We start from the raw sequence: 15298 nt of genomic DNA on the forward strand, positions 1-15298 counted from the left end.
TTCTTTTCTTACAACTTCCATTGTTGTTAAATCCCTGTTTTTTCCCATCTCATTTCTTTTATTTAAAAAAAATTTTTAATGTCTTATTTATTTTTGAGAGACAGAGAGACAGACAGAGAGGGAGAGATGGAGCACAAGTTGGGGAGGGGCAGAGAGCGGGAGACAGAATCTGAAGCAGTCTCCAGGCTCTGAGCTGTCAGCACAAAGCCCAGTGCTCATGGGATCTCACAGTTCATGGGGCTTGAACCCATGAACTATGAGATCATGACCTGGGTTGAAGTCAGATGCTCAACCAACTGAGCCACCCAGCATTCCCCCCCCCCCATTTCATTTCTTTAATAGATAACCTTTATAGAATTTCATGGACATTCTAAGAAATGTTATAGACTCTTCAGTCTTGGATTGAAGTGGAGTAAAATAGTATATTTTTGTTAGGTCAATCGAATCATGACATCCATTCCAAGTATTTCATAAAGCATATTTTGGTGGAGCCATTAATAGGATCTTCCTTTTGAGACACACTTTATTTTCTGCCAGCCTATGGACATAATCTAAAAACTGACAGCATACCTACATCAGATAGCAAACAGTCCCACTTATACAGAAGATTTCCAAACTTGACTTGGAATATTTGAATGTGAATTCTGGAATTACTGAGTCTGGTCCAAACAGGTGGCCTGCTCAGCTATGAATAAGACAATAGAAGAAAAGATGAATAAGATGAAAAAATTAAGAAACACTTCATGAAACTATTAGTTTGACTTGCAGTGTACTTAAAATTAGTTTCAATTATAATATAATAACATTATAAAATAAGTATGTTAGAAAAGCCTTTCTTAGGAGACCAAGACAAGAGTCTCAGGATGCTTATTGCACGTAGAAAAGGAATTGCCTCTGGGATTGGAGAAGGAAACGGAATAGAGAAGAAGAATGGGACATTTATCAAACGCCTGCCACTTGACAGACACTATTCTAGACGTATGTTATACCATTTAACATTTATAAGCCAGTAAGGTAGGGAGTGTTATCTCCAACAGAAAGATGAGGAAAAACAAACTTCAAGGAGCTGTGTAAGACCTTTTTTTCAGGAGACTTTTTTTCTGCAAAACTTTTAAAACTGGGACCCAAGAGAGAAGGTGTTAGAACACAGGTATGTCTGCCTGCTAAGCCCATGTTTATAATGGTTGCTGAACTTGAAATTAGCAGTGGTAGCACCTGTAGCCAAAGGTCCATCATTATGTTTCTCATTTTATAGCTTTCTGATAGATGTGGAAAAAAAGAAACCCTCAGTGACGCAGGCTCAACTTTAGAAGATAATCGATTATTTAATGGAGATTATGTTTTGACACATTATTTAATGGAAGTTAAACCTTAGCTTACTTTATTGCCTAAATCTTATGTAAGACAAATACTTCCATTGCAGATATACACATAACAGCTTGGATGTGTTCATTTTACTAAAGGAAACTAAATTTACTAAAAAAACAAATGCTGGTATTATGAAAACATACTAATGTTAGAAGAGTGGTTTACCAATTTGTGCTTTCAAACTTACATTTGGATGTGACTCACCATACGAAAAACATACTTTCATCAAACACACACACACACACACACACACACACACACACACATTTATAAAATAGTACTTTACCTTCACTGCAAGCAATGCATTATATATTCCATCCCATCCCACTTTATGCCCTGACAAAACATTCCACCAGTTTAAAATTACAGTGGTTATAGACACACTGAATTAATTTCACAATACAGTGTGGGCCATGATTTACAGTTTGGAAATTACTGATTGGAAGGTATCAGATAATGCTTCCATAGAATATAACTTTAAACTGTAAACTTGGACTGAAAAAATAAGTGGAAGGTGGCTAACAAAAAGTAGGGCTTGGGAGGCAGTGTACAATTGTGTTCTGATTTCAGAGAAATCAGAGGGTGTAGAAGCCCATGCAGAATTGCAAAGGTGTTTGGTGAGTTCAGGAAATTTGAGAGAAGGAATAGTGAAGCTGGAATATATTGGCAGAGTGGGAGGGTGATATGAGTGAATCTGTATTTGGAGGATTTGGTGATGGATTGGTTTTGGAGAGGCAGTGAGGGAGAATGATGGGTGAAAGACAATAGTGGTAATAATTACATTTTAGAATAGTTACAATGTCAGACACTTTGCTAAGCAATTTATATGTTATATTTGCCTTTCTAAAATTTTTCTGAATGTAAAAAACATTCTATTTTATGTTATCCTATATGCACATGTTTTTATGAAACAGCACCTCTCAGATTGCTGGGTTAATAATGAGGTAAAGTCTAGTGCTATAAACTAAAAGAATAATGGAGAAGTCTGGTTTTTTGGAGGAGAAATATTGGATGATAATGAGTTTGATTTTGAGTTTGATCATGAACTTTAGATGTTTCTTTCTATGTGGATCTGAGGTCAGAAGAATTATTTGGACTACAGATAAAACATTTGGGAGTAATTAACACATATGTAAAAATTAAAGCCTATAGACTGAGAGTATCCGGTAAGAGAAGATAGAGTGAAAAGAAAATGAAATTTAGTTTGGAGCCTTGTGCAAATCAAATATTAGTAACCAAAGTGAGGAGGAAGAACTGAGACAGGAGGCTGAAAAGAGTAGCCTAAGACAGAGGAGAAAATCAGGAGAGAATGTGGTCTTATGGTCACAGGATTGAAGTGTTTTGTTTGCTTATAAAGTGATGAGTATATAAGAATGGGTAATAAACCATATCAAAAACCTTTGTGAAGTCAAGTAAGGTAGTAATAATAAAAGTTCCTTCTGGACTGAGATAACATGAATGTTGGTGGTGACCTTACGAAGGTTGATCTCTATAGTGGAATGTGTAAGGGTTATAATCATGTGACTTAAATTGTATTTGATCTATGATTAGGTGAAATTCACCATCTAACATGGTTTTAAGATAATGTTCCAATTTTGGGGTAGTTAAAAGCCTAGCCTAAAATTACAGCTTGGCCCTCTAAGTCTGAGGTTGGAAGTTTGTCAACTGTGAAGGCTACTTTTCCATTGCATAAGGATATGCAAAAGAGAAGAACTGTAACACAGTGAAGAAGACAGTAAAGTAAGGAGGGCCTTCTAACAGCACAAAGAACGTTTTGTGGTGGTTGGAGAATGAGGAGGAGTTTGAGGCATGGAGAGTGGAAGGATGAAGAGAGAAGAGGCTGTCATTGTACAAGATGTACATATACTGGACCTCCCTCTCCTTTCCATGCTCAACAAGTTGTAGTGTTTTCCTTGGATGGTTATGTAGGGTTTTCCTACATGGAACAAAATAGGTGATACTTTTCTTTGTTGCCTTAGACCTGGTCTCTGAAGTTGCAGAACACAGGGAAGCTGTTAATCAATTGTGTTATGTGACAGATTTTTAGGTTAAAGCAGATACAAGAGAGAAAGAAAAGTACTGAAGACTATTTTTTTAAAATCTTTATTTTTGAGAGAGAGGGGAATGGAGAGAGAGGAGACACAGAATCTGAAGCAGATTCCAGGCTCTGAGCTGTTAGTGCAGAGCCCAAAACGGAGTTTGAACTCATGAACCACGAATTCGTGACCTGAGGCCAAGTCGGATGCTTAATTGACTGAGCCGCCCAGGTGCCCTGAGGACGATTAAAAATAGAAAACTCCTTAAAGAGGATCGCCTATGAAGAGAAGGAGAAGCTAGGTTTGAAATCAAGGAAGTATTCCTTTTCTTAAGGAATGGAGATACCTGTTGGTTTGCAACCTCAGGAGTTCCTTGGATGAAATTCAAATCTGGACATTGTACACCTTAGGGCAAGAAGACCAAAGAAAGAGACAGGCCACTCCAGATTGGTAGATGGCAGTCTTAGTAAGCAAGGGAATTTACATACAAGGTTTGTCTTGAGTAACTACAAAATAAGTAGATCTCTACATCTGCCCACCAAGGATCTTAAAAGTTTATGTAGAGGCCTTAAGGGGGTTCAATCATGTATACAGTACAGATGGTCTAAGTAATACAGTGTTCTCTTAATGCTGCATCCTTGAAATGGCTCCTAGTGTGAGAACAGTGGGCAGGATGTAGAATGTACATTCCAAGATCAGGAGAGGAGGTAATGAGCCTCGAATTTCCTGGATCCAGCTGGAGAGTCAACCAGCAGACACATCCTCTGCATATCTCCTATAATAATGGGAGAGAAAGTAGATATATGATAATGAGAGAGAAAGTAGAAAGGAAGGGAGACATTTTAGGTAGGCTTATGGGTATGGTAGTGCAAAGTTGAGTTGGTTATCTTTGAAGGCTTCCACATTCTCTTCGACATATATAGATAAACAGTGAGATAATCTCTTGGGAGAAAAAGAAATGGTAAGGAGGCGAAACAGTCAACAAGAGAAAACTAGCAGTATTTCTAAGCAGGATTGATGTCCTAATTTAGTTTTTAATGGTTTGAATCTCCTTGTATGTGTGAATTTTCCTCTTAGCCCCATAGCTTGCACAGGAGAGATAGATGGTTGGCTGGATGCATCCTGGATTAGGATGTTGTGAGAGATATAACTAAAGGACAACAGGAAAATTGCATTCAATGTATTAGCAAAAGAATGACTAACCTAATGGACCACTAACACTAATTCATAGATTGGAATTACATACAATGACTTAAAGTACAAAAGTGTATCTGAATTTTTTTAGTTCTGAACTCATTTGAGGTGGACCTCCCATTTCCTCTGAGGGTAGAAACACAACTTTGACAAAGATAACCGAATCTTGTATTTTAACATAGTCTCTAGGAGCAAATATTCCATTAGTTCAAAGCTCAAAATTCTTTTTATGAATGTTTCTCATCATCTAAAGGTGTCTTGTCTTCATTTCTTTTTTCTCTGATGGCCTGTTGATAAAGAAGTCCAGCACCAGTTGGTTGGGGGAAAAGGGCAGTTAAGTGTACTTTTTGTCCTTATTCTTCTCATTTTCTCTTTTTCCTTGGCCACTTCTCTAGCCAGAAATGCTTACCTCAGTGTCTTGTCTGAATAGGAACTACTGCCACATGACATCATCTTCTTTATGCAGGAACAATATTGTGAAAAGGGGAGCTGCTATAATAGAAATAAATAGAGGGGTGGATGGATTAATGGTCCCAATGTGGTAGGAAAACCAATGGAGCAGAAATGGCTCAGGAAACAAGATGGAAGGGTAGGAAGATGTACTTAGGGAAGGTATGTCTGAATTTAGTATTCCAAAGCTGGGGAAGTTTTGTAGGTGGCAATGTCCAGAGTATGCCTAAGGAGATGTTAGATGAGATAAACTGGTGATCTTGGAGGCCACAAGGTAGTAATGAAAGACTGGTGTGTAGTTTGGGTCATCAACATTGATTTGGAATCATCTAAGACAAGCATGGGAGTTGGAATGGAGATAGAGACCATGATCCAGAATCTTCACTTAATGAGGCAAGTATTCCAGATGGCTGTGGTAAATCGATTTTAAATATCATTTTTAGTAGAGACTCTGATCACCCTAGAATAAAATTGAAGGGAGAAAATATAGTATAGATGCTTTCTATAAGTAGCATGCAAAGAGGAATTTATAACTAGAGAGTGATCAAAAAGAACAATGTTAGAACTTTCATGCCAAAACTTGCTATAGAAGGTATAATTTCTGATGTATTCTGGAAGTTTTATCTTTGTCCCCCAAATGTCACTGTGGCATGCGGTAAATATTTTCTTCCAAATAGATAACAGGTAGGAATAGTATACTTGAGTAGTTGGATGAAAGGTACCAAAATGCCCTTCCCTCCTCTGTCCCTTTGCCTCTAATCTGGTAGTCAGCAGATTTGGACTCACTACTGTTACTGCCAATAGCCATGTCTGCTGGCATTTACATAACAGAATAGGGAAGTGAGTTATGAAAGCAGCCACTGTCATTTTCTTGTATTTTCATCACAAGGACATACTGAAATACATCCTTGGACAAAAGGACCCGGCTGAAAGTGGTTTCCAGATATCTCACCCTGCTGGTTTGGATGTGAAATGCAGGAAAACAGTGGTTGTTGGGAGGTGACTGAAGAGAGAAAAGTAAATAATTTCTGGTAAATGTCAACTAGGAGAGGCTTTGAAATTCACTGTTTAATTGTGATTAATTAGTTAATTACTTGATTTAACTAGTAGTTGCTTCAATTAGAGGAGAATTTGGTGGGTTATTTTTTTCAATTTTCAAGGCTTCATTTCTAGCTAGGTAAATTTTACCTCTTATAAAATGCATTTGGATGTAAGACTAGTTTCTTCAGTTGCTTTTTCATGAAGAATTCTAGAATTGACACTGAATAAAGTTCCATATTATACAAAGCAATATTTTTTAAAAATATATAAACCAAAATGTTCTGATGAATTCACAGTTATCATGTGGTCTCTTTATTTACGATCTTTAGAATTTATGCTGTTTTCAGAAATTATACCTTATTACATGGCTTATTTTTTTAATGCTAAAGGTGTTATCTAATTACACTATAATTAAATGTAATTTATCAAATAGAAATAAAGACAAAACCGGTAATCAGAGACTCTTGCTCCATTCATAGATATTCAGTGGAGGTGTATCGTGTAATTAGTTTACCAATGTTTACTCTAGAACAAGTAGAATAAAATTATCATCACTTTTCCTTTCATCATTTGACAGCACACTTGGAATTCATTTGCATAGCTTTACAATGGAAGTCATTACCCTCATCACAGATCTACTGTTGTATAGCCAGCAACGAAAAAGTGAAGCTTATGAAGGGTTTAGAGATAAGAAGATGGATTTATTGTTGAATAAAAGAGTTTAAAGTTTCTTTTTGTTCTGGGATAGTTGTAAACATAGGACTCTTATGATCTCAGGTTTGGCCAGATCTCTGAGGAGAGATTCTGCCTATTCCCTGTATACAATGAACTGAGGAAGACTACTGACATACGACTTACAAAGGAGATAGCTTGAAACTGGTATTGGAAACTTCGTCCCTCACCCATCAAAAGAAATAAAGGTATTCAAGTCGGAGAAGCTGGGTGGTGGGAGGTAGATTCTTCAAAGTGGGTATGCTCTGTGTTCTTCCCACTCCCAAGGGTCAAGAGTGTGTGTGTGCATTTTACGGTGGGGGATTATCTCCTTGTCTCAAATCTCTGAAGAGGCACTTCACAAGAAACTCATGGAGATCTGCATATGTGCATCTGTGGTTTGGAGAACACAGCAGCTAAAGCAGGAATTGCCTACCAAGCAACTAAATGAAAAGAGTGCATTTGGGAAATACACTCACACCAATCCTGCCAGAAGTATATATGTCCAGTCCTGCTTTTTTAACAAGAGAATTACATTCGTTTATATCATACAAGAGAATTCACTTCTTGGTTAACAACTGTCTAACTGGTTTGAGTTCAGGAAAGGGAAGCACCACTTCCCACTTCTCCATTTCCCCACCTTCGTCCCTTTTCCACTTTTGGCTTTCTGGAGTAATAGTCTCTTTTAATCCATTAATAGTGGTTAAATGCATGGGCATTGGGATCAGACTCACCTGGAATAGAGTTTTGACTCTGTCATTTGCTGACACAAGAGAAGCACTTGCAGTTTACTGAACGAATAAGGCTTCTGTTTTGTCATCTGTAAAATACAGAAGAGTGTAGTGCCTACCCCACAGAATTACAATCAGTGCATGTAATTAATTAGTTCAGCACATGGCACATGGAGCTAAATAGATGTTAGCTATTATAAGGTATGTATTAAAAATGGGTGTTTGGGGGCGCCTGGGTGGCTCAGTCGGTTGAGCGTCTGACTTTGGCTCGGGTCATGATCTTGTGGTCCGTGAGTTCGAGCCCTGCGTCCGGCTCTGCGCGGACAGCTCAGGGCCTGGAGCCTGTTTCCGATTCTGTGTCTCCCTCTCTCTCTGACCCTCCCCCATTCATGCTCTGTCTCTCTCTGTCTCAAAAATAACGTTTAAAAAAAATTAAAAAAAAATGGGTGTTTGGGACGCCTGGATGGCTCAGTCAGTTGAGCATCTAACTCTTGGTTTCAGCTCAGGTCATGGTCTCATAGTTCGTGAGTTCAGCCCTGCACTGGGATTCTTTTTCTGCCTCTCTCTCTGCTCCTCCCCTGCTCGTGCTCGCAATACATACATACATATGTAAAGGGTGTTCACTCTCCAGTGTCCTAGTGTGCCCAATCCTATCTTAAAATGTAGATTCAGGAGTTTCTCTTCTGAATTTAGTTGGGAGTCTTGTGACCTTTGTTGGTATTTTAAATTCTCAAGAGTTGCTGGGAGATGTCTGCATTGAGTACCTGAATGATATAGAATGGGAAGTCTCATATTCATCGTTATGGTTAATGGGCAGATGACAGAAGAAGCTTCTGTATAAAGTCAGGGAAATATTCCTATTCATGAATTGAGTTGGCAGAAATAGCTCTATGTGGCTACCAAGTGTTCTCACTTAAATGATTCATGAAATGACCAGCTGCATCAGTTTTCTGGAAACATTATGGGTCCTAGGCATTTGAATAGTGTCCCTTAAAGAAGTCTTCCTCCCCCCAGAATCTTTCACTGCAAAATTTTCGGACCAACCGTTATACTCTGCAATTCCTTTTAGGAAAGTCAATCATTCCTGGGGTCTGAAATCTAGTATCCTCTTAATATCCCCTTCTAAACCCCATCTAAGCCAAAGCTCAATTTTTCTTACCCACCCCCCCGCCCCATAATAGAACTTGGTGAGGCATTGAAAAAGACCAGATGTTAACAAAACAAATATGTTTACCTTCCTGGAGGATACAGGGAGCTAGTTCATAAGGCCATGGCTTTTAAAACCACAGCTGTCCTATAGTTGAAGGGAAAAAGGAGATACTTTCACACAATACCTTTTCTTTTATGGCTCATATAGCTTTACCTGTTGCAGAAAAGAAGGAAGTGAGGTGGGGGAGAGAGGAAGAGGGGAAGGGGGAGAAGAAGAAAGGTAGAGAAAATCCTTTGATTTTTCTTGTTACATATATGCACACATATACACTTATAAATAGCTAGGCAGCTGTCCCCCACCGAGTGCTAGGCTCTGTGCTAAGTGCTTTGTTTCCCAGCTAATCTTGCCTGTGATACTAAAAGAATGGTATCATAATCTAGGTACATAATAGGAAATGGTATCATAATCTAGGTACATAATAGGAAATTGTGGTTCAGAGGAGTTAAATACCTTACTTAAGTTTGCATAGCTAAGTAAGGGGTGCAAACATACATTGTCTTACTCCAAAGCCCATGCCCTTTGTACTATATACATGATACCTCTGATTACTCAAGTTCAGTTAATTTTTATTCTTTAAGTAGAGATAACAAAAAATGGGCATTCCTCTGGGAAAAGTAACATAATAATTTCATACAGGTACTCTTGGCTTTTCCTGAGATAAATTTTCCAAAAGAAGGGGGAAGATACATTAAACAACTAGGAAGAGAAATATAAATTTGGTTCACTTCATATTATGGCCTAAAGGTCATGTTGGTGTATATGTGTTTAATATTGAAACATATGGAATACAGTATTACCAGATATAGAACTCCCAGTATTCCCACACTTGAAATAGAAAAAAATGAATAATTTATCTGACTTCTACCCTTAATCTGCTGTGTTATATAGTATTAGGCAGACATTTCATGTAATATCAAATAAAAATATTTGTTCAATAGAGGCCTTTTTATTTTAGTTTTTTTTAATGTTTATTTTTGAGAGAGAGAGAGAGAGAGAGAGAGAGAGAGAGAGAGAAAGCACTTGCATAAGTGGGGGAGGGACAGAGAGAGGGAGACACAGAATCTGAAGCAGGCTCCAGGCTCTGAGCTGTCAGCACAGAGCCTGATGCGGGGCTCAAACCTACGAGCCATTAGATCATGATCGGAAGCCAAGAGCAGGACACTTAGCCGACTGAGCTACCCAGAGGCCCCAGCTAAATAGAGTCTTTTAAACCTTTAACTCCCAATCAGTTTTTGTTTTTATTTTTTTCCCAACAAAATACTATACCCAAAACTTCCATGTACTAAAATGTTGCAAAATTTCATTTTGGGGACATTATTTCTTAGATCATGAAATATAAATTATTCCTTACTATTTTATCATTCAACATTGTTGATAAATTTTAAGCAGAAATTTCAGATGCAAAGGCACATTTAAATGGCATTTAAAAACCAAACAGGACCTGTATCTTTGCACTGGTTTATGCTTAGAGCACGAAAATTAACATTTCTTATCTGTAGTTATCAGATGTTTTTTCCCAGAAGGAACAGGAGTTAATGGATTCTTATCCTACTTTTAAAAATCACAACTAAATAAATAGTTGTTGAGCTTAAGGAATGGTAATCTGTGTGATATTCCACTTTCCCCCAGGGAGCTATCCTTCGCCTATGCTTTTTTAGATAGAACTGAGTGGGTTTTTTTTGTTTGTTTTAGTTTATATAAATATCAGAAACACACAGTACAAAAATATAATGAAATGCACATGTGTAAATTACCTTATGTCAATTGTTACTTCTAATCTATATTTTTCTTCTACCTAAATTGCATAGGCACTCAATCTGGTCTAGTGTGAATGTTCATGGAATAAATCCAGAGCAAAATCTAGATAATCTACTGTGGAATGTGCATATTGCAATATATTACATTAGCCAAATATCTATCAGATCCATCTTTATTCTTTTAAAATAAACTTTGTTAAGATATCACTGTCTACGTTATTTTTGAAAATATTTTTCTTTATATCTCACCTTCATTAAAATTTGCTATGATTATTATTTTGCTGTTTAACATAAGTAAGAAAGAATGTGGGAGAAAAAAAAACCTAGTATTTTTATTGGTATTAGCATGTGCTTGTACTTTGTCCAGTAGAATTCATCGTTTTGATTTATATCATTTTTTGCTATTATTAAATATATAAACAATTTTCTCTACTTTGCACTTAGTTTTGTAATTCTTTTTGCCCACTTTTTGCTGACCAAAGGAGTGAGTATAGGGACAGATGATGATAGGGCATCATGAGAGTAAGGAATTTCTGGGTTAGGGCCACCACTATTTCATCAAAAAGCCATCGAGGAATCACATTTTCATGTGACTATTTTCTAGAATTTTGAGGAGATAATAAAGATATTGCTATGGAGAGAAGGTAATTTCCCCAAAGATGCTTAAAATGGGTGTTTTATCTAGGAGTCTTTTCCTTTACATATTTAGGCTAATGTGTTTACATTTAAGATCTTTTCTCTTTTCAATATTCATGTTTTGGTCTTAGCACCTTTCCCCCAGAAAAGTAGAAGTAAATCGCTGCAGTCCGTTTTCAATTTCCTGGAGGATTTAGAAATACTTGACACCAGATACTTAAATCTCAAAATACTGCACATCGAGCTCAGCACTGCCTGTAGGAAGGAGGCTCTGAGGCAGCTGTCTAACGGTGAGTGGGTGAATGCTTATTGTCTTCTCTCTTCTAGACCACAAAGTCCAGAAGCAGGGTCTTAAGCTTTTTCTCTTGGTGTCTAGGACAACTTGGGGGCTCATCCCCCCACCTCAAAGTAAGCAAGAGAAACCAGTAAGTAATGTCACATTGTGAGCTAACTCTAGCTTTGTTTATTGTCTCTCTTGCTCTAAGAGCACACACTGCTACACTATTTTTACAAAACTCAAAAGTAACATGATTGGTTGGAATGGGCACTGAAAACTGATCTTACTCCTCATGGATTCCTGTCTTCCAAATTAGAGTCAAGGTTAAAATAACCCAGTGCTGATCATCATATCATCTAAGGCTGTCTAGACAAGGTAAAAATGTTCTCATCAGCAGTTTTGCAGACAAGAAAAATACAGGTTTGTGTAAATTGCTGGCTCAAACCTTTTGTGGTATGATTACAAAATGAGAACTATGATTTTATTTCTTATATATTTTACAGGAAGTAAAATGAGGGAGTGAAAGCCATTTTATGGAATCTGTTCCATGGAGCAGGAGACTTGTCCAGAGTTCTTTGTGTTGAGGATGGAAGTTGAAAAAAAATCTAGACATGATCAATTCAAACTGTAGTGTACAGGTTCACTCTTCATTCCAGCTCATATATCATCTTTCTGTCATTCTTTGCTGAGCTCCTACTGCTTTGAGCTCTTTTAAAATAAAGACATAATTTTTTTGTATGATCGGGAAAATCCTTTGTCTCAATTTTCAGTTTCTCCATAGCAAATTTTCTTCATTTGCTTTTTTATTCTTGTTTCTTCCTTCTATGTACTAGAAGTTTTTGACATAGATCCTGTGTTGGATCCTTTTTGATTCTGTCTCAACTTGAAAAGACATGAAATCATTTCAGATAAAAAATATGTAGGAGGGTATGTGGTGTGTGTGTGTGTGTGTGTGTGTGTGTGTGTGTGTGTGTGTGTAACCACGCATGTATGTGTTTAATTCAGGCTACAGGAACTCTCTGTTCCTGGGTCATACATGTGAGTTAATCAATCTTTTCCTGTACTTCAGCTGACCGAGACAGGCAGGTGGGGCTCTCACTTGCTCTCCTTTACCTGCAGTGTGTTTGGCTGCAAAAAAACAGACAGCCTGTGCAATATCCCATTCTGGTCATTTTCTGATCCATGTCCTGCCACAGGGTGTCCATTGGCTAATGTTGGTTATTATGGTTATTGCAAAGTTCTTGTGTGTTTTTTATATCATTAATGTAATGATTTTTAAATGTACTGATTATGTCACTGGGAATTGCAGAAGTTTGGAATGCTGTGGTTGTTGCTTTGTTCAGGACCTTTATGCAAAAATCAGGTCCCCAAACATTCAAAAAGTGTTCCCCTGAATAAAAGTATCCAATTATAATTGAAGTCTATACTTTTATTTTTATTATATTTTTTAAATATTTATTTTTGAGAGAGAGTGTGCGCGCGTACGTGCACGCACACGCACATACACGCACGCACACACACGCACGCGCGCATAGGGAAGGGGCAGAGAGACAGAGGGAGACAGGATTCTTAAGATCTGAAGCAGGGTCTGTGCTGACAGCAGACAGCCCGATGCCTGGCTCGAGCCCATGAACCCACAAACCCACAAACTGTGAGATCATGACCTGAGCCAACGTCCCACCCTTAACTGACTGAACCACCCAGGCATTCCTGAAGTCTATACTTTGAAAAATAAAAAAGACCAGCGACTGTTTTTTGAAAGGTAGCTCATAGGTTCCTGTGTGGAAATATGAAGCTTCTGTAGCTAACAAATAGCAGAAAGTGAACGACTTGTGCTGTTATAAATTTAAATTACTTTCTCAAATCATACGTGTACCAATTAAGTACGTCAGAAGTTTGTGATGAAAAGCAAAGATCACTAACCTCTTCTGTCCTAATCCTGGTCCGTGGGTCAGAGGAAATCTTTTTATTCTACTTTAATTTTTAAATTAAAAAAAATGGGAACGCTTCACAAATTTGCACGTCATCCTTGTACAGGGGCTATGCTAATCTTCTCTGCATGGTTCCAGTTTTCAGTATGTGTGCTGCTGAAGCAAGCACCAGAGGAAATCTTTTTAAATTGTTGTTCTGTTAGTGATCTTAACTAGATAATATGATCAGATCTCTATTTTTTGCTTTACCAGATTAATAAAGTATTGATTGTTTAATATGAAAAGTCATTTTTATCTTACCTGTTACTTTTCAGACATTATTCTGAGAGTACAGGTTGGGGCAAAAATTAGCTTGGAATCAGGTGGAGAGGGAATAGGCACAAGGGAGTGAGAGACAACGCAGTCCTTAGCCTTGGTTTTGCTTTCCACAGCTTCAGTTACACAAAGTCAAAGGCAGTGGCGAAACAGGTGCTCCTACTCCTGACAGATTATCTGAACGTCAGTAGTCATCGACATCTACGTCACCACCCCTACATCATTCCCCTCACTTCATCTGATCACACAGGCATTTTATTGTGTCACATCATCACAAGAAGGGTGAGTACAGTTGGTTAAGATATGTTGAGAGAGAGACCACATTCACGTAGCATGTTGTTAATAATTGTGGTATTTTATTTTTGGTTTTTGTTAATCTCTTACTGTGCCTAACTTATAAATAACTTTATCATAGGTATGTACGTATAGGAAAAAACTATATACAGAGAGCTCGGTATTATCTGCGGCTTCAGGCATCCCGTGAGGGTCGGGATGTATACCACTACTGTATTGTCAATTTTGTGGAGTTTAGCTCTAAAGGGGACTGGAAAAAAGATCTGTAATTAGAGGGATGTGTGGTTGAGAAAGGCTTTTGTTTTGTTTCATTAGGATGAGAGAATTTATATGTTTGTAAGTCAGTGGGAATGATCTAGGAAAGATGGAAAAACTGTTTAATTTGTGCCAGAAACATTCTTAGCACTGTATCTCTATCTATGTCTATGCCTTGGTCTAAAAATATATTTTATTTCTATATGTATATATTCATTGAATTCTTGCAATAGCTCTGAGATATTCTTATTATACCCATTTTACAAATAAGAAACTTGTGCAACTGACAAGTTAGGCAATAGTCTCAAGATTACAAAACTAGTAAGTGGCCATGTTAGGATTGAAATTAGAATGTCTGGATTAAAACAACAGAGACTTGGGGCGCCTGGGTGGCGTAGTCGGTTAAGCGTCCGACATCAGCCAGGTCACGATCTCGCGGTCCGTGAGTTCGAGCCCCGCGTCGGGCTCTGGGCTCATGGCTCGGAGGCTGGAGCCTGTTTCCGATTCTGTGCCTCCCTCTCTCTCTGCCCCTCCCCCGTTCATGCTGTCTCTCTCTGTCTTAAAAATAAATAAACGTTGAAAAAAAAATTAAAAAAAAAATAAATAAAACAACAGAGACTTAATCACTGTGGTCTTCTGCCTCTGAAGCTTACTTTAGAGTCCCACTTTCGCTTTCTTCAAACGAATTATTTCAATAGTTTTAAAGTATACTATCTGGTGTCATGACTGGGGTAAAGTCTGGCTGTCTGTGGAGAGGTTCTGGAAGGGAAGTTAGGTTGCTGACTGGTAAATTTATTTTATGTAATATTTAAAAAAAAATTTTTTTTTTTTTTTCATTTTTGGGACAGAGAGAGACAGAGCATGAGCGGGGGAGGGGCAGAGAGAGAGGGAGACACAGAATCGGAAACAGGCTCCAGGCTCTGAGCCATCAGCCCAGAGCCTGACGTGGGGCTCGAACTCACGGACCGCGAGATCGTGACCTGGCTGAAGTCGGACGCTTAACCGACTGCGCCACCCAGGCGCCCCTATTTTATGTAATATTTTTAATGAATCTCCCTGTTTTCAGTCTTATTTCTCACTTTGGTGCTTTGT

The 15298-nt window shown here is 38.0% G+C and overlaps 1 long non-coding RNA gene and 1 other non-coding gene across 2 annotated transcripts in view; one reads left to right on the forward strand and one right to left on the reverse strand.

Moving 5' to 3' along the window:
- Positions 1-3571: 3571 nt before the first annotated feature.
- Positions 3572-15298, forward strand: part of LOC122495545 — an 81138-nt gene continuing 69411 nt past the window's right edge. The window contains exons 1-3 of the long non-coding RNA XR_006300494.1: positions 3572-7009; positions 11266-11424; positions 13774-13939. This is a non-coding gene — a long non-coding RNA (uncharacterized LOC122495545). The remainder of the gene's footprint in view (positions 7010-11265; positions 11425-13773; positions 13940-15298) is intronic.
- Positions 13404-13511, reverse strand: LOC122496168. The gene has a single exon (XR_006300707.1). It is a non-coding gene; the product is annotated as a U6 spliceosomal RNA (small nuclear RNA).

Source organism: Prionailurus bengalensis, chromosome F2 (genome assembly GCF_016509475.1).
Source record: "Prionailurus bengalensis isolate Pbe53 chromosome F2, Fcat_Pben_1.1_paternal_pri, whole genome shotgun sequence".
In the NCBI taxonomy this organism is placed as follows: domain Eukaryota; kingdom Metazoa; phylum Chordata; class Mammalia; order Carnivora; family Felidae; genus Prionailurus; species Prionailurus bengalensis.